This window comes from Rhipicephalus sanguineus, chromosome 1, assembly GCF_013339695.2.
Source record: "Rhipicephalus sanguineus isolate Rsan-2018 chromosome 1, BIME_Rsan_1.4, whole genome shotgun sequence".
Taxonomy (NCBI): domain Eukaryota; kingdom Metazoa; phylum Arthropoda; class Arachnida; order Ixodida; family Ixodidae; genus Rhipicephalus; species Rhipicephalus sanguineus.
In genome coordinates, this window is record NC_051176.1 from 147,817,937 (window position 1) to 147,835,589 (window position 17,653).

Below are 17,653 nucleotides of genomic sequence, written 5' to 3' on the forward strand. Positions count from 1 at the left end.
GGAAGGGAATCCACGAAGCTTTTCGTTCCTTCAGTAATAATAAGACAGGCATCACAAATGGCTGGTATATGCTCCCAAGAACAACGTAAGAAGTTTTGTGAATACAAGTCCTGCTCTTTTTATTGGTAATTGTTACTGTAAAAGTGATTTTGTCCAGGTACGCGCTTGCGTTCTGTTCACGAAATTATGCGGACATCATCTGACATTAACGCCTACTGCGAGAATTATTTGTAACGATTCTTTTCGTTTCCTATTCTTTTTGTCCTTCGTCGCTGGTTCGCATGCACGAAGCCGCGCCCCCGCTATCGCCCAATAAGAGGGACGGATGATAAGGAAAAAAAATCCTTACGCATACTACAGATTCATTTTCTCGTGCAATATATTATGTTTCGCTTAATTTTGGTGTCGTGCCATCACTTTTCTCTACGTGTCCGTGGGCACCGTATACGAAAGTCGTTCATTGTGCACGTACGTTTTGGACTCTTGAATGGGCGAATCGAACAGTTCACCTAGCTGGATATGGCTGCAGCTGTAGTACTATACTATATAGGCACTCTAACCACTGTTGATAGAGTGTCTCAATGACGCCGATTTTATGAACGAATGGTGACGCATTGTAGTGTCGCATGGGAGCGCTGTACGCGTGATGGACGGGGAATATATATAGTCAAAAGTGGAGGTGGAATCGACGGACCACGCGCACTAAGGTTGTTATACTATATTGTGTTCACCCGTGCATCTCCTGCGGAGTCCTCAAGTGGTGACGCGGGACCGTCCTTACTACCTTTCATTGTTTAGCTGCTAAACACTGAAATGGGTGCAGCAGTTATCATGATCCTTCCTGGCAAAACTGAGTTCGCCTACAGGCGACACAACCTTCGCGTTTAATCCCCTTTCCTGCTATCGCCACGCTCCTTCAGTTAAGTGTAACGTGCCCGATGAATCCTAAAAGCATACAAAAAAAAAACACCATGAACGTATACAAACAATTTATTCCTGTGAAATATTTGACCACTGTGAAACAAAAGTGCACGACCTGACAAATTGTCATATGGAATCGTATTCGCGAAAACATCTTACTATATAATTGTTCTTCAGAGTAAATTTCAACCAATCCAGACGCTCTACGTATCGTTAAAAAAAGGTAGCCAGTCAACAGAAAAGTACATTTACGAACGAAAAGCTTTGCGAATTCGGACCATGATGTCTTGCTAGGAGGTGAGCGAGATTTTTGCAGTGTCCCATTTTGTGAGTGGAAAATATGGTTCTCGTCGCGATTTCCTTGACGTTCTTCGTAACCTACCACGCATACAATGCGCATATGCACACATGGTGTATCGCTTCGGAGTACCTTCGAGTATCAGTTGAAAAGAAACGAAGCAGCCTGCAGTGCCGCCATTTGTAATGAGGGCTGTGCAAAATATACACACCATTTTGTGCCGTATACAATGTGCTGTACAGACACGTTCCGTCGGAGTGAACGAGGCCCAAATAATGCACATACGAGCCATTACTAAACAGTAGCGATGACTCCCTAAGGAGCTCGCACGCCACCACTGCCACATGCCCGGCGCATACTGCACATGCTGGAATTAACGGCCACTGAACCGAACGTCCTTGCAGAGCGCATTTTGCTGGCACGTGCGACACGGTTGCCCGCGTCCGCGGGACAAACAGCCGAGAAGCCAGCGGATTCCAAGGCGGAGAGAAAGGAGTACGAAAATGTAATAAACAAGTTAGCAGAGAGGATGGGCGAAGAAAAGATGCCTTTGAAGAGAAAGGAAAACCGACCAACGATGTGTGACAAGGACCGCGCGTGTTCGGAAAGTGAGCTCCGCCCGTTAACTCAAGCATCGCATCCCACTATATAGGCGCGCGCGTATAGGTATAGGCCAATTTGTCGGGGCAACGGACCGAAAAACCAACGTCAGCTAAAAAGAAAGAGAAGAATGGAAAGCCATGGGATACAGTTCTTTCCCGTTATTTGGATGCCATGTAGTCTCGCTCATCCATATGTATGCGTATACTTGCTCGTGATCTCTAGTTTATTTTGATGATCACTTTCTCCGCTCTATCTCCCTATTCACTCAGCGCCTGTCTTTGCGGAGGCTGTTGACCGAGCAGTGCGCATCCGCGAAGTCTGCGCGAACTAAACGTGTAGAAGAAAAAAAGTTGTGCCTTGGAACATCTGTGCTATAAACCGTGGCCTATATAATCGAGAAACTCTTATGCTACGTAGAATTATCCGTGAGAGAAAACTCTAGACAATCGTGACGCTGGACATATATCATTACTGAGAGTAGCATGTCAATGGCCGAGTAAGTTGAAATTAAATTCGGGTCTTTTATCTGCGAACACCACGATGTGTTTATGAAGCACGCTACAGGGAGGGACTCCGGATTTACTGACCACCCGGGCCCTCATAAACAAAAACGCCTGTTCCCGGAATAAAATTTAAGCCAAATCCGGATGCTGGACATAGGTCATTAGAGAAGCTAGCTGGCCAACGGCAAAGATCAGTTACGAACGGTAAAGCCTTATGAACTCGGCCCCACGAGTTATTTAACTTGCACTTTACTCCATGGGTACACGGGGTTTTGTGTTTCGTCCCCATCGAAATGCGGCCGCCAGTCGCGGGGAATCGCACCCGCACCCTCGAGCTTAACAGCGGTTGAATGGCAGAGAACACTTACGAGCAAAATGTGAATTCGGCCTCTTATCGGTAAAGCACGTATACATAGCCCACTACATGCTGACTCACGAAAATCGCCCCCCTCCCACCCCCCCCCCCCCCAAAAAAAAAAAAACTTTTTTGTTAAAATCTCCTTGCGACTTTGCCCTCGAGAACGAAAATTTATGGGATGCATTGTTGTGGTCGCGCGGAGGAAGTACGTGCACGCCATATCTTTTTGTTGGCTGCCGAGACGGCATTGTATTGTTGTCGTGGTCTGAAAACTTTTGCGGTCGCGCATACGCATGACATTTCGCAATGCTCAGCACGAAGCTGACGCTTCACAATTGCATTTCACGTTTTAGAGTGGAACGGCGAGGGTTAGGCGAACAAACACGTATATGGTCATATATGTATGGCGGCGTTTGTTCCGTGAATTATTTCAGACTAGTTAGCCGAAATACAGTATGCATGTGTCCCGGTGAAGTCGCCGGGTGAATCGCGACGTTCTCGATGAGCTTAGACCGCAGTTTGACTGGTTAACGACAGCTCTTATTCGGGTATAAGAGACAGGCATTTTCGCAATAGTGTTGTCGAACCCTCAAAAGGAGGCTGCTGGTTTCCTCCCAAGCTGGGTGGTTGAGCACGATACAGCGCTTAATGAATTGTTCACTTAGATTTTGCTTAAATCATGATTAAGTCTGTACATAGCGAATATTCTAGCTGCTCGTCGCAAGCCTGCGATATGAATATGGCCGCCAAGGAAGTAATGACAATAATTGTTGTTGCTCTTGTTGCGATGGAATGGCTAGATAAAAAATACAACGAAAATGCGCGTGCGTGCATGCGTGCGTGCGTGCGTGCGTGCGTGCGTGCGTGCGTGCGTGCGTAGGGTGGAGGAAAAAGGAGGGAGGTTACAGTGGATAGCCTATAGCTGAAAAACAGAAGCAACGCAGCCACACGACCCTGGTTCTGATCACTTTTTCCGTCTCGCATTTCTTCGAATGGCTCTTTTCTTTCCTACACAACCTAGAACAAACTACAACTTACCTTACGCGCTTCTGTTAGGTAGAAAAAAAAAAGAACTGAAAAGAATTAAGGTCTATGTGAGTGTACATCGCTTTAACCTTCGCTTACAGAGATCCGTTTAAGGTTTAAGCTCACCGACGGGCATTACTGCGCGTCTCATTACTGATGAGTCAGCCGCAATGCAGCGCGTGCGACCGTCGGCCTTGGCCTCGCAGTCTGTGGAAAAGATGACCGTCGGTGCCATCTTTCCGGCCGACTGACAGCGACCGCGCGCTCGTCAAAGGGCCTCCTGCTCGCCGTGGCTGACCCCCCGTATTGTCGTATAACAACAGCTGACCGCTGGTCTCACACAACAATCGCACCGTCTGGATGCCGCCGGCGCTCCTCTCGTTTGCACAACTCGCGAGGACAAACGAAAAGCTCGGCATCGCATTTCCAGCCTTCCTCCCTCCCTGGGGGCAGTTGTATACTCACATGTGTTTGTGCGTGTGTGTCCCCTCGGCGTATGCCCGAACACGTTTAATCACAATTCCAGAGAGAGAGAGCATAGCCTGATTCCCACGTTATGGGGCCTCTCGCGCGCGGCGTGCTTCGGTTTGTGCGCCGGCCGGTAACCCGAACGAGGCGTCGTCAGTGACGTGTCGTTGCACTTGTATATTGGCGTGCGGGCTATCTGGGCTACCGCGCGTTCCTAGTGTACGCCTTACGGCGATCGCGGCTGCACGCGGGTGTGGCGAAGGGTTTCGAAAGAATCACGCTTTCGCGTATTACGGTAGATCCCGGGGCGATCGAATGCCTTCTGGCCAACTTGCTATCGACGCGCGTTCTGTAGCCGTAACTGGCGGATAAGGAATGCCAGCCGCTCCAATGTGGATATATGGACGCTTCGCTCGAAAGTACGCGTGTCCCCGTGAAAGCCTTCATCAACCTCCCGGCGTGATTAACCATCTGAGGTGTCCGATCCAACATGTCGTTGATAATGTGTTGTCCTCGGGCATTCTTCGTTTCTATCTGGTGTCCGTTGCGCCGAGTTTAATCATGAAGCCATACCAACTTGCCCAACAGGGGCGTAGCCAAGGGGGGGGGGGGGGGGGTTGGGGGGTTGAAACCCCCCCCCCCGAAATTTTTCAGTTTTGCTTGCGTATATATACACGCACACATACAAACGCACGCACGAACATACATAAAGTATGGTTGAACCCCCCCCCCCCCGAAAAAAATTTCTGGCTACGCCCCTGTTGCCCAACTATCGATGTTGTTGATAGCCACATACTACATAAGTATTGACGCGGGGTCATTGGAGGAGGACGAGAGGGAGCTGCTTTATCTTTGGCAATACGTGTGAAAACTGAAATATGACGCGAAAAGTTTAACGTAATAGCAAATTGAAGGCGGAAGTTTACGTCTGTAAACTGCACCTCAAGTTATTTCACCACCTGGAATACTGGCAATTAAACATGATGATGATGAGAAACCAGTCACCGTATTATGCTGCAAGTTATTTCACCACCTGGAATACTGGCAATTAAACAAGTGACCTCGTGATCAGCAGCACAAAAACGCTCCCGATGATGATGAGAAACCAGTCACGGTCTTATGTTGCAAGTACCCGTCGCTGTATTCGTAGCTCTTTGCGCCGAGGCTTCAGAGAATCGGTTTTTAATAATTGGCTTGTTTTCACAGCCCTTTCAGGCTGCGCACAAGCGCAAAGTAATAGCGCGCGAAGTCAGCATTGTCGGTTTTACTATATTTGAGGTGGCCCCACAGAACTTCTGCAAGAAGAAGAACAATTTGCTTAACATTACTTTCAGTTCAAAGCCGGCTTAGCTAAATTTTATGGAATCGTTCGTCTATGTTTTGTGTGTGTTTTACACAACGTATGATATAGGCCCGCTCGTCTGTTTCGTTTCGAATAGGCTACTATAGAAAGGTGAAAACTTTCTGCCATTGCAATTTCCTAAGCTTTAATATGTACTAGATTTTAACTAGATGTCTATATTGCTTTAAAAAAAAAAAGTCCGTACAAAGCAACGTACGAGGCTCAAAAGTGGCCGGCGGTGGTTATCCCTGGTATTATGTTTCTCGTTTGCTGCTATTAAAGCTGTACAAGCAGATGGGAAAAGGGGAACGTGGTATGAGTCATCGTCGGCTGCCCCCCTTTTTTCTGAGAAAGTTTAATGGACCGCTGTGTTGATTAGATTGGATTAGTCGATTTAAAATGCCGACACACCGCGCTATATTATACACGGTGCGCGATATGCTGGATGTACAAATCGGCAAATACGTCATTTCTGTAAACTGAAGAGCACAGGCAACAGCAAAGACGGTCCCACGTCGTTGGGGAATTCCTGTGCCGTTTTCAGGTGTGCAGTCGACGGTTTTCTTCAAACTCATTCCCGTATATAGCCTCTACCGCGGGAGCAATTGCATTTTCCTTTGACATATCCGCTTTTGAGAGCTTCTAACGTAATAATAATATCTGGGGTTTTACGTCCCAAAACCACGATATGATTATGAGAGACGCCGTAGTGGAGGGCTCCGGAAATTTCGACCATCTGGTGTTCTTTAACGTGCACCTAAATCTAAGTACACGGGCCTCTACCATTTCGCCTCCATCGAAATGCGACCGCCGCGGCCGGGATCGAACCCGCGACCTTCGGGTCAGCAGCCGAGCACCGCAACCGCTATACCACCGCGGCGGACAGAGCTTCTAACGTCATTCATGTTGTTTCTGTTATGCTACCGCTTCATTTTTTTTTTTCTTATCTGTTTCGTTCCGTGCTGTCGCTGTGTGTGTATATGGCGTGCGGGCACGTGTTTGTCTGAGACCCCTACCAAAAATGCGCGCAAGTACCAAAAATGCGGCTTAATCTGCGGCTCGGGTTTTGTTTATACATCCTGTCTATGTATACATATGTACATCCGGCCTGTTTTGTCACGTTCTTTCAAAAGGTCCGGACAAAATGAAATTCGAAATTCACGCCACTTCACGCCTCGAGTATGAGCGATTGCAGTGGCTGTGTCGAAACTATCTGTAGTCGATGATGAGTTAAAAGAGTCTTCCATGTTCAGCCGAAACGCGCGGCGTGTTATAAGACGCAAGAATCCACACAACCTGTAGTTTCGCCTAAGCCTACAAACCCTACAGAACACTCCCACTCCCCCTCCCTCCCCCCTCCCTTCGCCATCCATCCTTTGTTTTCCCGTCATTGTTATTCCGTCTTTTACCCAGCTGCGCGTGCTTAATTTGTTCAGCGTGATGTATACGGTGATTGGGTGACGAACCGCGAGGTAAATACCGCGGAAGCGAATCTTGTCGTTTATATCTGCGGTGAAGAGAGGAGCTATTGTCCTACGCAGCTACGCAGTCTCGAGACCAGGAAGACAAGCCCCGACCTATACCTCTGCGCGAGGCTCAGAATCGCGAGAGCACGTATATACATATAGCTATAAGCGTAAAGTATACCGTCCGCCATGTATATACTGTGTATGCCCTCGTCTCCCGTACACGTGCACTTGTATGTTCGTGCTTTATACCGGACCGCCGAAGCCTTCAGGCCTCGTTCGTGGTTCATTGGAGAAAGCGAATAAGCGCGACGTCACACGCTCTATACACTACGAACTCACGCCACCGTGAACAACAGGGGTTGAGGGGAAAAAAAAGTAAATATGAGGCTGCGGAGTCAGCAGCAATTCTTCCGCGTGCGCGAACGCCTCGTGGCTGCCTGCCTGTCTTTGTGTTGACGTGGGTTCGCGCGCAACTCCCGCATAATGGGAGAAAGGCCTGAAGAGATACGACAACAATGAAAGATGGGACGAGTGCTGAAGCGAATCCTTCACGGAGAGAACATAACCTACAGCAAGAGCAACAGGGTTTTGTGTATGCGCAGATCAAGCTTAAAACACAGTTGTTGAAAACTTCGCGTAACGGCCTTTCTTTCGTTTCGTGCGCACGGTTATGCTCTCCTGTTCTCTTTCTTGACACCTCGTTTGAATGCATAACTCGAATGCTACATCTCCTGCCGCGGTGTTGCAGATATTTATCCCCCATTGGTCCGAAAAAAAAAAAGTTTTTTCTTCATGTTTTTTTAGCATCCCGCAGGTTCTGTGGCGTACACTTCCTAATTAAGCGTGACAAGATTTTATCGCGTCTCTGGGTGTGAGTGGTAGTTAAATAAAAAATTCCGGCAGAGCGCAAGCAATGTGGGAATCCATTTCATGCGAAGCAGTCAGCGAGGAGTGCCTTACACCGCGCCTTGAACCGCCTTACGAGGTGCATCGACGTCTTTGTGTAATTTAAGTACTCGTGTGCATCGTAGGCTTACGAGGCCCGTTGACTACACTGGCGTCTAAAGGGTAGTTCATTGTCTGGCGTAAAGCCGGCACTCACGTAACAGCACAGACGTTAACTTTATCGAAATAAGTGTAAACAATGTTCGTTGGCATATTGCTGCGAGGACAAGCAACGCTAGAACATATCTTGTTGAGTCATATAAGTACATATGTAAGCGTTTGTGTGCTACATTAAAATCGCCAACTATACCAAAGGTATGTCTTTTTCTAGTTTAATCCACTCAAAGTGTCTTATAAAGTTTCAATTTCTAGTTTCGCTGTCTCGAGTTGATATAGACTGTGAATTACCTGTAGTGCATACTCGCATACCATGGGTCGTCGAATGCGGGTATGCGCCACGCATGACTGTGGGAAAGGGTTTCATGACGTACGTGACAGGCATGCTATGCTATTCATGTCATAACCTGTAAGTCTTGTTCGTGATACAATGATACCCTCATATGCCACTTTTGGTATGTACAAAGTTAAGGACGCGACGACGAGAGCACGCAGACGCAGGCGGCTAGATAGAAACGGTCAAAGTGACTTTGGTTCCCAAAGAAATCCTTCGCATTTAATACTTCACAGCGCAATTCAACAGCCTCTGTACGTATGTATTCGCTCTTATGGTGTATCAAAGTGTCACGCAACCAAACACGGCTTTCGCGGCTTGTGCGATGCGGTGATCCGTCCGAAGCTATAAGGGCGGCCTTTGCAAAGCGCTTCTCAAAAGGATTCGCGAGCCGCAAATAGCAATAGGTGAGTAGCAACGAGGAGACGAAGCGTGAAATGCGCCGAAAAAGAGATCACTCGACCTCTTCTTGTCACATTTGATTCGCGCTAAGCCTGCCACGTCCTTTGAAATGGTCCGAAAAGCCGCCGCTGGGGCCGCGGTATAGGGAGCGTGCGAGCTACGCGATCGTATTCGGTGGCGCGACCGTGGGGCATGACGTGTTGCATGTTTACCACACTGGCCGAACGCCCACCTGGCCTGACAGTTCTTTACGAGGGATTACGGTGGCTGGTGCTTCACGAGGTCGAAGGTGAGCGTAATCCCTTCGCTGACGCTCGACGCTTCCCGTCGTTATACTATAGACCTATTTCAACCCTATGGTGGCAGCGCCACTCTGCATGGTCTGTATATGCGCTACAGGCACGCCGCGCGTCCCCGTGTCTATGCGGCGCCGCTGGTCTCGCCAGGTGGCTACGCTTGTAAATCAAGACATCGGGCTTAAGCTCTCGGCCGTCCACATCCTGACTGTCAATGCTGCGTTGTATAGCGAACCGCACATCACAGGTTAGTGCTCCAGAGACGTATGCAGGCACTGCATTCGGGACAAAGGCAAAGGCATGCTTCGGCAGCTTAGATCCTGAGGCCAAGCGTTGGATACACAGCTACACAGGTCACGAAACGTTCGCGAAAGAACCACGTGATGAAAAAGAATTTCATGATGATTTGGTGTTTTTAGCACAAAGGACAAATACGACCAAAGAGCGCCAGTGAGAAGGAACTTTAGTGTTCACGTGTATACGATCGCCGCACGATTCACGACGGTGAATGGGTGAGCATTATCAGCATGTATGTAGCCAGTCCACCTCCGCCCCTCCCCTCGCTCCTAATCTTATTAGCAAATATGTTCGTCATGCGCCCATGCATCGGTTTGCGTGTATGTTGCATTGGAAAGGGACGAAGGTAATTTGCGCTAAGTCTACTTAAGACTTTCTCACCCAAAGAAATTTGGTTGCAGCCCGTGCAAGGTGAGTATTTATTCACAGCACTTGCCTATATAATTACACGAAGTATACGTGGCTAAGTGGCTTTTACATTCCTGTTACAGTGAACTCTCACTTGTACGAACGTCGGTTGAACGAACATTTCATAATAACGAACCATTGCCGCCGCGCTCGCCGGCTGAAGCAAAATTAAAACAAATACGGAGAACGCGACGTTTAAAAGTCACGTGACTCTCTTCGTACTGTGCCTACTCCGCTTTTCAGGCGAGAGCACTTCAGACTGCTCCTTGCTGCTCTCGGCGCAGCAAAAGCGCTCTCGCTCTACCACTGGATGACAGTGCTCCTACTCCTGTTCGACCACTGTAACATGCCGGCTCTGAAGAGAGCACTTTCAGCGTGCTTTTGAGTGCTCCTGTTCTCCCAATGGAATTCGCCATTAGAAAGTTGTGAGACTTCGTGTCACGTCAACTAGCTGTGCCAGAGGCAGTGCACAGAAACGTACTCTCTGGACAGTTTTGTCTCTTCTTGCGCTTTAAGGGCGCCAATCCAAACGAAAATTACAGAATTCTTTTCAAAAGAAATTGCATTTCACACTTTTTGATATCTGCTGTGTCCAATGCTTTTCCGTATTCTAGTGAATATTCAGTTCACGGAGTTTTCAGTTAAGCGAACTATTCCTTGTGTCCCTGGAAGTTCACTCAAATGAGAGATCACTGTATATTGTTCCGTTCCATATAGAGACGGGAGGTAAATATGTTCGTGTTGGCCGTGCTTTGAGTTTGCCTTGGAACAGCCGCACGTAATCATAATTATTCTGCCACCTTCCACATTCGGGTGCAACCTGGTTAAGTTCTCCGCCTTTCTTTGCCTTTATCTAATCTTTCTGCGTATACGGTGTTCCTTTTAGCCCAGCTTGTAAACTTCAGGACGTTAAACTCAGGGACGTATGCGCGCTGTACGTTACCACTAGTGCTCCCTCCCTCCCCCCCTGCCTGCCCATTCTTTAAAAAAAAAAAATACCGGCCGCGATCAGCATTCATCATCTTCTATGCGCACTACTATGTCTCCGCTTGGTCCTCTGAAGATGGGACGTTTATAGGTTACACCTTTCACGGGGAGTCAGCGGCCCAAATTCACTCAAGATCGCGTTCGGTTCTCCCACGCAGTAGTTCGCTAACGAAAGCTCGGAATAGCGCGAGCGGAACGCGGTTCACATCCTGCGTACACACTACACTTCCTCGTGTCTGAAAACGATGACGGATCGACAGCAAACGGTGAAACGCGCGCGCGCACACACACATACGCACACTTGTAGTACCTGGCACAGGAAAGAGGCGAAACCCATTGATCAACACTTCTACAATTGTCGGGAAGGAAAGGGGCAGGGTGGAGTTTGAAGGGGAGCGAGCGCCGGCGGCGGCTCATACATACTGTGGAGCGGCGCGTCGCAGCCAAGCAAGTGGCTTCGAGAAAAGCCGTGAGCGAGTATGCGTTGCTCGCAGGATGCAACGGGCGAGGTCGATAGCCTGGTTCCCGCGCGCTCAGCGTTGGGCTTCGTCGCACCACCGATCGCCACCCGCGATACACACGTATGGTGGCGATGCCCGCCTCGCGGGGGGGACTCGGACCACTCGCAAACCAATCGCCCCCTCGAGCCGCCACGCACTGTACGAATGCGTGTCCGCGCGCCCATTACGAAAAGAAGGAAAGCGAAGAGGGCCACCGCGTAGTTGCGAGCGTGTCGCAGCGGTGGCCACGGTGCAGGGCTGTATAGTCGTCAGTCGTGGCGTTCCGCAACAGCGCTCATATAGGCGGAAAAAACAAAACAAATGAATGTATAGCGGAGGAAGTCAGGGTTTTTGCAACCATGTGACGCCCCGAAATAAAGAACACGACGTCTTCCTTACAGTGACCGCGGTGCCAGCGGCGTTCTCAGCACGGTCAACATCCGTGGCAGCTACTTTCGTACACCTTGCCTCGCGCCGGACAGCTACTTTTAGCTGACTCTTTCCCACACCACGCACTGCCCATGTAAGCGTACGGAATACATACCAGCGGTACGGGGTACCTGGCATTAGGGTATGTTTGACACCCTGATTAAGAGAAAGCGCGAGAAACACTGTCCGTTTTACTTAATTACAATGGTAATGGCGGCGAACGTCATTTCATGCTTATGTACGCTGTATGCATACTTGAGATTGAGAAACACGTCTCCAAAAATTTTTAATGTATTGTAGCGAAACGTCGGGGTTGTTAAAAGCTGAGAGCATCGGAAGACCAGGAGACGAAGAAGTGTGGGAGCAAGTCCGCACAGGCAAGCGACGAGGAGTCAACACGATGATTCCGGAGAGCACTCATTGGGGGGTTTATTTATCTAACACAACTTATATTTACAAAATACACTGGGCAATGAATACAAGACATAGAAAATGATGGCATACCCCGTCGACTTGCATGATTGTTCCTGGTGGTGCGATGCTTGTGGGCCCCGAGTCCGCTCTCTCTAAAATGGGCCCGAGTCGCTGCTTAAATTGTGTTTTGCAGCATCCACGGGTACCGAACCTCGGGGTTTTCCACCAATTAGAAATCGGCTTCTTGGGACCAATCAGGCAAGCCGAGGGTAACCAATCCCCACGCGAGTTTACGTGGTCGCGTGAATCCTGCTTCGGAACAAAACTAGTGCACTTTCTGTAAACAGCACATTCCAGCAAGCAGCAGCGACGCGCACACACGTGCTCGGGTTTCGGTCGCCGGTCGTCTAGCAGCCCCCTGCTGGGCGCTCACTCGTTCGGGCACGGGGCGCGAACGAAACGACCGGATGTAGGTTCTTCCCCCCGTCGGCTGGAATTCTCTTCCGAGGGTCCCTCTCAAAAGAGCAGTCGAAAAAGAACGTCTCTAACTGCATTTGAAAAGAAAAACCTTCTGCTTAACTCTGCCTTTCGCGACAGTATTATACGAGGGTGTGTTGCACGAATCAGTTGGCATATAGACGCCCTTAATTTGCGAGTGTATTCTACTACGACGTTTTCATTCATGGCCCAAGCGTCACCAAACAACGGCCGCTAGGGATGCGAGAAAAAGAAAAGCTAGACGACAATAGAATCGACAAGGACTCACGCATATAATGGGGAAAATAAAGCATACTCATAATTGAGGACAACGGTGACGCTTGCTTATGTGAATGGTCCGTTTTATGCGTCGAAATATTTCGTGTGTCGTGAGCGACGACGCTGTGAAACGAAGTGGTTCCGTACAAGTCATTGCTCCAGCGTCTGCGCGTAAAGGTGACTGCCTCGTCTGACACGCAGGGCGCGTTGTGAAGCTGCCCGAAAGTAGCGAAGGAGCACTAATTCGCCACGCGGAAGAGCACGTATAAAAAAAAATAATAACGAAATAACAGGAGTGTCCTTTCTGTTGGAGGGGGGGTTGGGTGAGTGCTAGCTTAAGAATATCATATTGCGCCGGCTACAGCTAAGACTATATTCGCGTTGCGCACGCGCACTTTCAAATTGAAAAATAAATAAGTACATATACACCGCAGCGACGAAATATTGTGCCAAGTAAGCGTGGAGAATGCGGGAAGAGTTAAGTGGCACTTTTCGAGTCGAACCCGCAATTGTCGCGCCGTTAACGGTCCACTCAGGCGGCTGGCTTGTTGACCTCCGGCGCTGAGAACAGCAGAGCTGCGAAGTTCACTTCTTTACCTTTCCGCTTCTTCGCTCATTCTTTCAAGCCTTCGTGACCGCTCAGCGCGCTCGCTCGACACGTACCCTGGACCATCACGCGGGCACCGAAGATTTCCGGTGTCATCTTCCTCGTGGCTCGAAGAAACGCGATCGTGCGCATCCAGGATAAACGACCAACGGGTAATCGACTTTGCCGGGAAAAAGAAGAACCTTTCGCGCGCAAATATCCGGCGCGCCATTAAATAAAGCTGCGTAAGTTTATTGCGACACTTCCTTCGCGATTGCCGCCACGGTTTTGCGTTCAGTAAAAAAAGCTTTGAGCGGCGGCAGAGCCGACGGAGGTGAGGCTGTTTGGCTTGCCAGATCTTTCCTGTACTATATACAAAGAGGGACGATCGTCTGTTTCTGATGACTATAGACGCGTTATTTTTTTTTCTTCCTTCCTGTATACGGCCTATACCTGTTATTCGGGCCGTTTTCTGGTCATGGCTTCGTTTCATATATGCCTTTTTTTTGCGTTTGCTGAAAACGATTATCCTTGAGCAGACTTGAGAGCCTGCGTGATATACGCGTGTAACTTCCGCGTATAGATAGATGGGAATCGCGCTGTAGCCGCCTCTTATACGATAAGCCAACTTGTGCTCGCCATCATTGCACCGTTGATAACACTTAAAAGTTTGGCTTTGGTTGAGCAAGGCTTGATCGAGTATCGCAACGGCCGCTCGTCGTAGCGGTCGCAATGCGCATACTCGGGCCTCACCTTTTTGAAGTGAAGCATGCTGTGCAGCTTGCATGGACTCCCGCGATGCGCTTGACCGCAACGCAACTGGCCGCGGCGGCTGCGCGATCTTTGTGCTACGAGATCAATAGTCTTACTTCACTCCGCCGAAACATCGTCGGAAGCAACTTTCACGCTATACGTGGTCTCCATTCGAAGAGGCGGCGCGTGATATGTTGACTGTGCCGTGGATGGCGCGAGAGTTCGCAGCTCGTAATCTACTTATGACGTGCATACGTTTTGTTGGTAAACTAAAAACAGACTTGTTCATCATTGGTAACGTGTGCAATTTACCACCGCGACTTTTTGCTCGACTGTGCGCGATTTACGCTATAGTCACGTTGTTCACGCTATTTCTTTTTAACCGCCCCCGTGTCACCGTATCATTCTGTCCCCCGCATCCGACGCCAACCACCGGTCAGAGCAGTCATTAACTTTCGTTTGAGTGCGTGGTCGCTCATTCATCGCGTTTGCACAAACATATGAATTTTCTAACATACTGGTGTGCATAAAGAACCTTGGACCAACTCTGCCGTAATGACTGGCTGTGGGCCACAATCTTGTTTTCTGTTTGCTTGCGTCTGTTCTCTAGCTCACCCGTTTTTTTTTTTTCTTTATTGTACCCGAGGGCCCGCGTCTACAGCAGAAAGCATTTGCCTATCTCTATTTGTTCTTGGCATGAGAAAAATAACTAAGAGTGTGTGAGCATTTCCAAAAAGCAATGGTGGACATCTGCATAGTTTAACACGACTGACTGTGCACGTGTAGTGGCTAAAACGGCTTGCTTTTTTTTTATGTTCGCAGGGGCGCTTCAACTGGCATTCCTTGATCGAGAGCAGGTCATACCTTCAGTAAGGTAAGCCAAGGCGATACTTGCGATATATTCCTCTTGAAAAACGAGGCTTATGGCTAATGTAGTTAATGACTTCGTTCTGCTGAGTCTTCTTGGGGACGGGAAAAGTGCGCCAACAAAAAGATTGTCGCTGCGCGGAACTCTTCCCCACTCGGAACCAGCCTGCATAGACGAAGAGCGGCCATGAAGAACACGCGTTATTCAGCCTATTTACGCAGTCATACACCGGATACATTCGATGGGGATATTACTATACTTATTACACAATGTGTACACTACCAGCGATGAAAGTAACACGTTTCAGTTTCGCGCCTTTGCGTTACGTTCAGGTCTTTACCTACAACACTCACGTAGAACTTTTTTTCTTAAGTTTCGTTCTGTTCTGTTACACACGGGTTGTTATACTGAGGTAGAGTGTACCAACTCCATTAAAATATTAAACTTTTTCACGATTTTGTGTCTATTTCTTTCATCCTTTTATCGCTTGCTCGCTTGCTTGTTTGCCTTGTTGTTTTTTCTTCCGATAAAAATGTAAACTATTTCTCAACAATCCCAACAAGTGATATACGTTAGTAGACACTTTCGGCAACGGTACGCCACAAAAAAAAAAAAAAATTAAACCGTCTATGCTTGTCTTTCTGCGTATATTCAGGCCGAGAATACATTTTCGTGTTTACACATAGGTTTAACGAGTCACAATATTATATAATGAACCAGTAACCACCTAAATTGACAAATGCCGCTGGCTAAGACAACTGAATTCGCGTGTATATACGTGCCACTGCAGTGGCCCGCTGAAGTATAGCGGTTGCGACTGAACTGTTTTGTGAGTTTGACACACTTGCTTCTGTCACGCAAGCTTTCGTGTCACTGACCATGTGACGCAACGCAGCAATAGCAATTTTCGATCTTGTGAGAAGCCACTTTCCGAAACTACGTTGCAATCAACACGGTCAGAAGAACTACATGCTATATATAAAGCCGGTATAATCAGAAATTAAGGCGGTCGTTTGATTATATTTAACTATTGGAGGGTCAGAACAAAGTACACGTGCAGGGCCATGTACTGGTTCCTTCTGCAGGCACAAAGGTTTGGATCAACGTTTTTTACGTTAGTTGCGATCCAGTAGTAGTTGGCTTGTCGGTGAATTCAGACGATATCATCCGCGGAATTCGTCATTCCCACCATTCGCGAAGTGCGTGCTGTGATTCAATTTTTGCGTGCGAAAGGATCGTCAGCTGCCGAAATTCATCGAGAGTTGTCTAATTTATGGACTTACAGCAATGAGTGAAGGAAAAGTTATACAGTGACGTCAAGACTTCAAAAATGGCAGCGTAAGTCTTCGTTATGAAAAGTGGAGTGGTAGGCCCGGTATGCAGACCGATGAAATCGTTGAACAAAACTAAGAGCTGCGATTTGATCGACTACTGACGATTAGCGTTCTCACTGATATGTCCTTCCTTTTGTCTGACGTTCCGCGATTTACTTGATTGCAACATAAAACACCAGATACCGCAAAATGCATTCAGGGTGCGTACTGCTAATCCTTACCGACCAACACAGAGAGGAAAAAAGATATCAAATTGACGACCTTTCTTGGACAACTATCAAAAGGACGGAGAGGACTTGTTCTCCCACTTTGTTACAGGCCACGAGACGTCGATGTAACAACACGTAAAAACAAAAAGAAGCAGTCCGTGCAGTGGCGCCATTCTTCTTCACCGAAACGCAGAAAAAAAAAAGGTTTAATTCCCAGGCGGCGAACTTTTATCTAGATGGTTTAAAGCAGGTGGTGCAGCGTAACGAAAAGCGCTCTGAACTTAGAAGCTAACGCAGTCCTGAAAAAATAATGACGAAGGTTCGTAGAAAAGTAAAACTGCAGAAAAAAAATACACTTTTACTTAACGAAAATGTTTTTTCCGAAAAACAGCCCTGTTTATGTATATATACATACAGGGTAAAAGCGTACTGTTAGATTTTTTTTTTCTCACGTGGTAGAACTGTCACCTACAGCTTGTTACCACGAAGATGAGGCCGTCAACACCGGCCTTCCCATGTTACTACAGCCCGAGTGGAAACTCTTCGATTTCCGAGAAACGAATAATCCTCTCGTGCAACCTGCTTCGCTCTATACGTAAATACGACTGCACGGTAGATACGCCGATTTGCATACACTCTTGACAGAGGCCTCCAGTGCACGACTGACGTACGCACGAATGCATCGGCGCGCTTTGTGAACGATGGGCTCGATGAGCAGTGCATTTCGAGGCAGTGCACCCTTTCGAAAAATACGCCGCACTTACGGGGAAATCTCCCCCGTGTTCACTTCATGCGCCAGTGCTTGGGGTAGCACGGTGTTAACCGCCGCTCACTTTCCCTTTCGTTCGCGGCCACAAGGGGGGATTTCCAGGCTGGCAGCTAGCCACCCGGCCGTACTGTCCGTATGAGTCACTTTGAGACGGTCCTTCGGAGCATCGATAACTTTCTCGTCGAAAACTGGAAGAGACTCGTCCTCTCTCTTACAGAACGAAAGCCGAATGACTTCGTCCACGGTGGTTGCGTCGCGCTG

At 48.3% G+C, this 17,653-nt stretch overlaps 1 protein-coding gene across 1 annotated transcript in view; it reads left to right on the plus strand.

The window, feature by feature from the left end:
• The window catches only part of LOC119399963 (Ig-like and fibronectin type-III domain-containing protein 1), a 228,288-nt gene that overhangs the window by 87,541 nt on the left and 123,094 nt on the right, over positions 1–17,653 (plus strand). Inside the window, exon 2 of the mRNA XM_037666882.2 lies at positions 15,035–15,086. The gene's annotated coding sequence lies outside the window, so the exon portion shown is untranslated. The remainder of the gene's footprint in view (positions 1–15,034; positions 15,087–17,653) is intronic.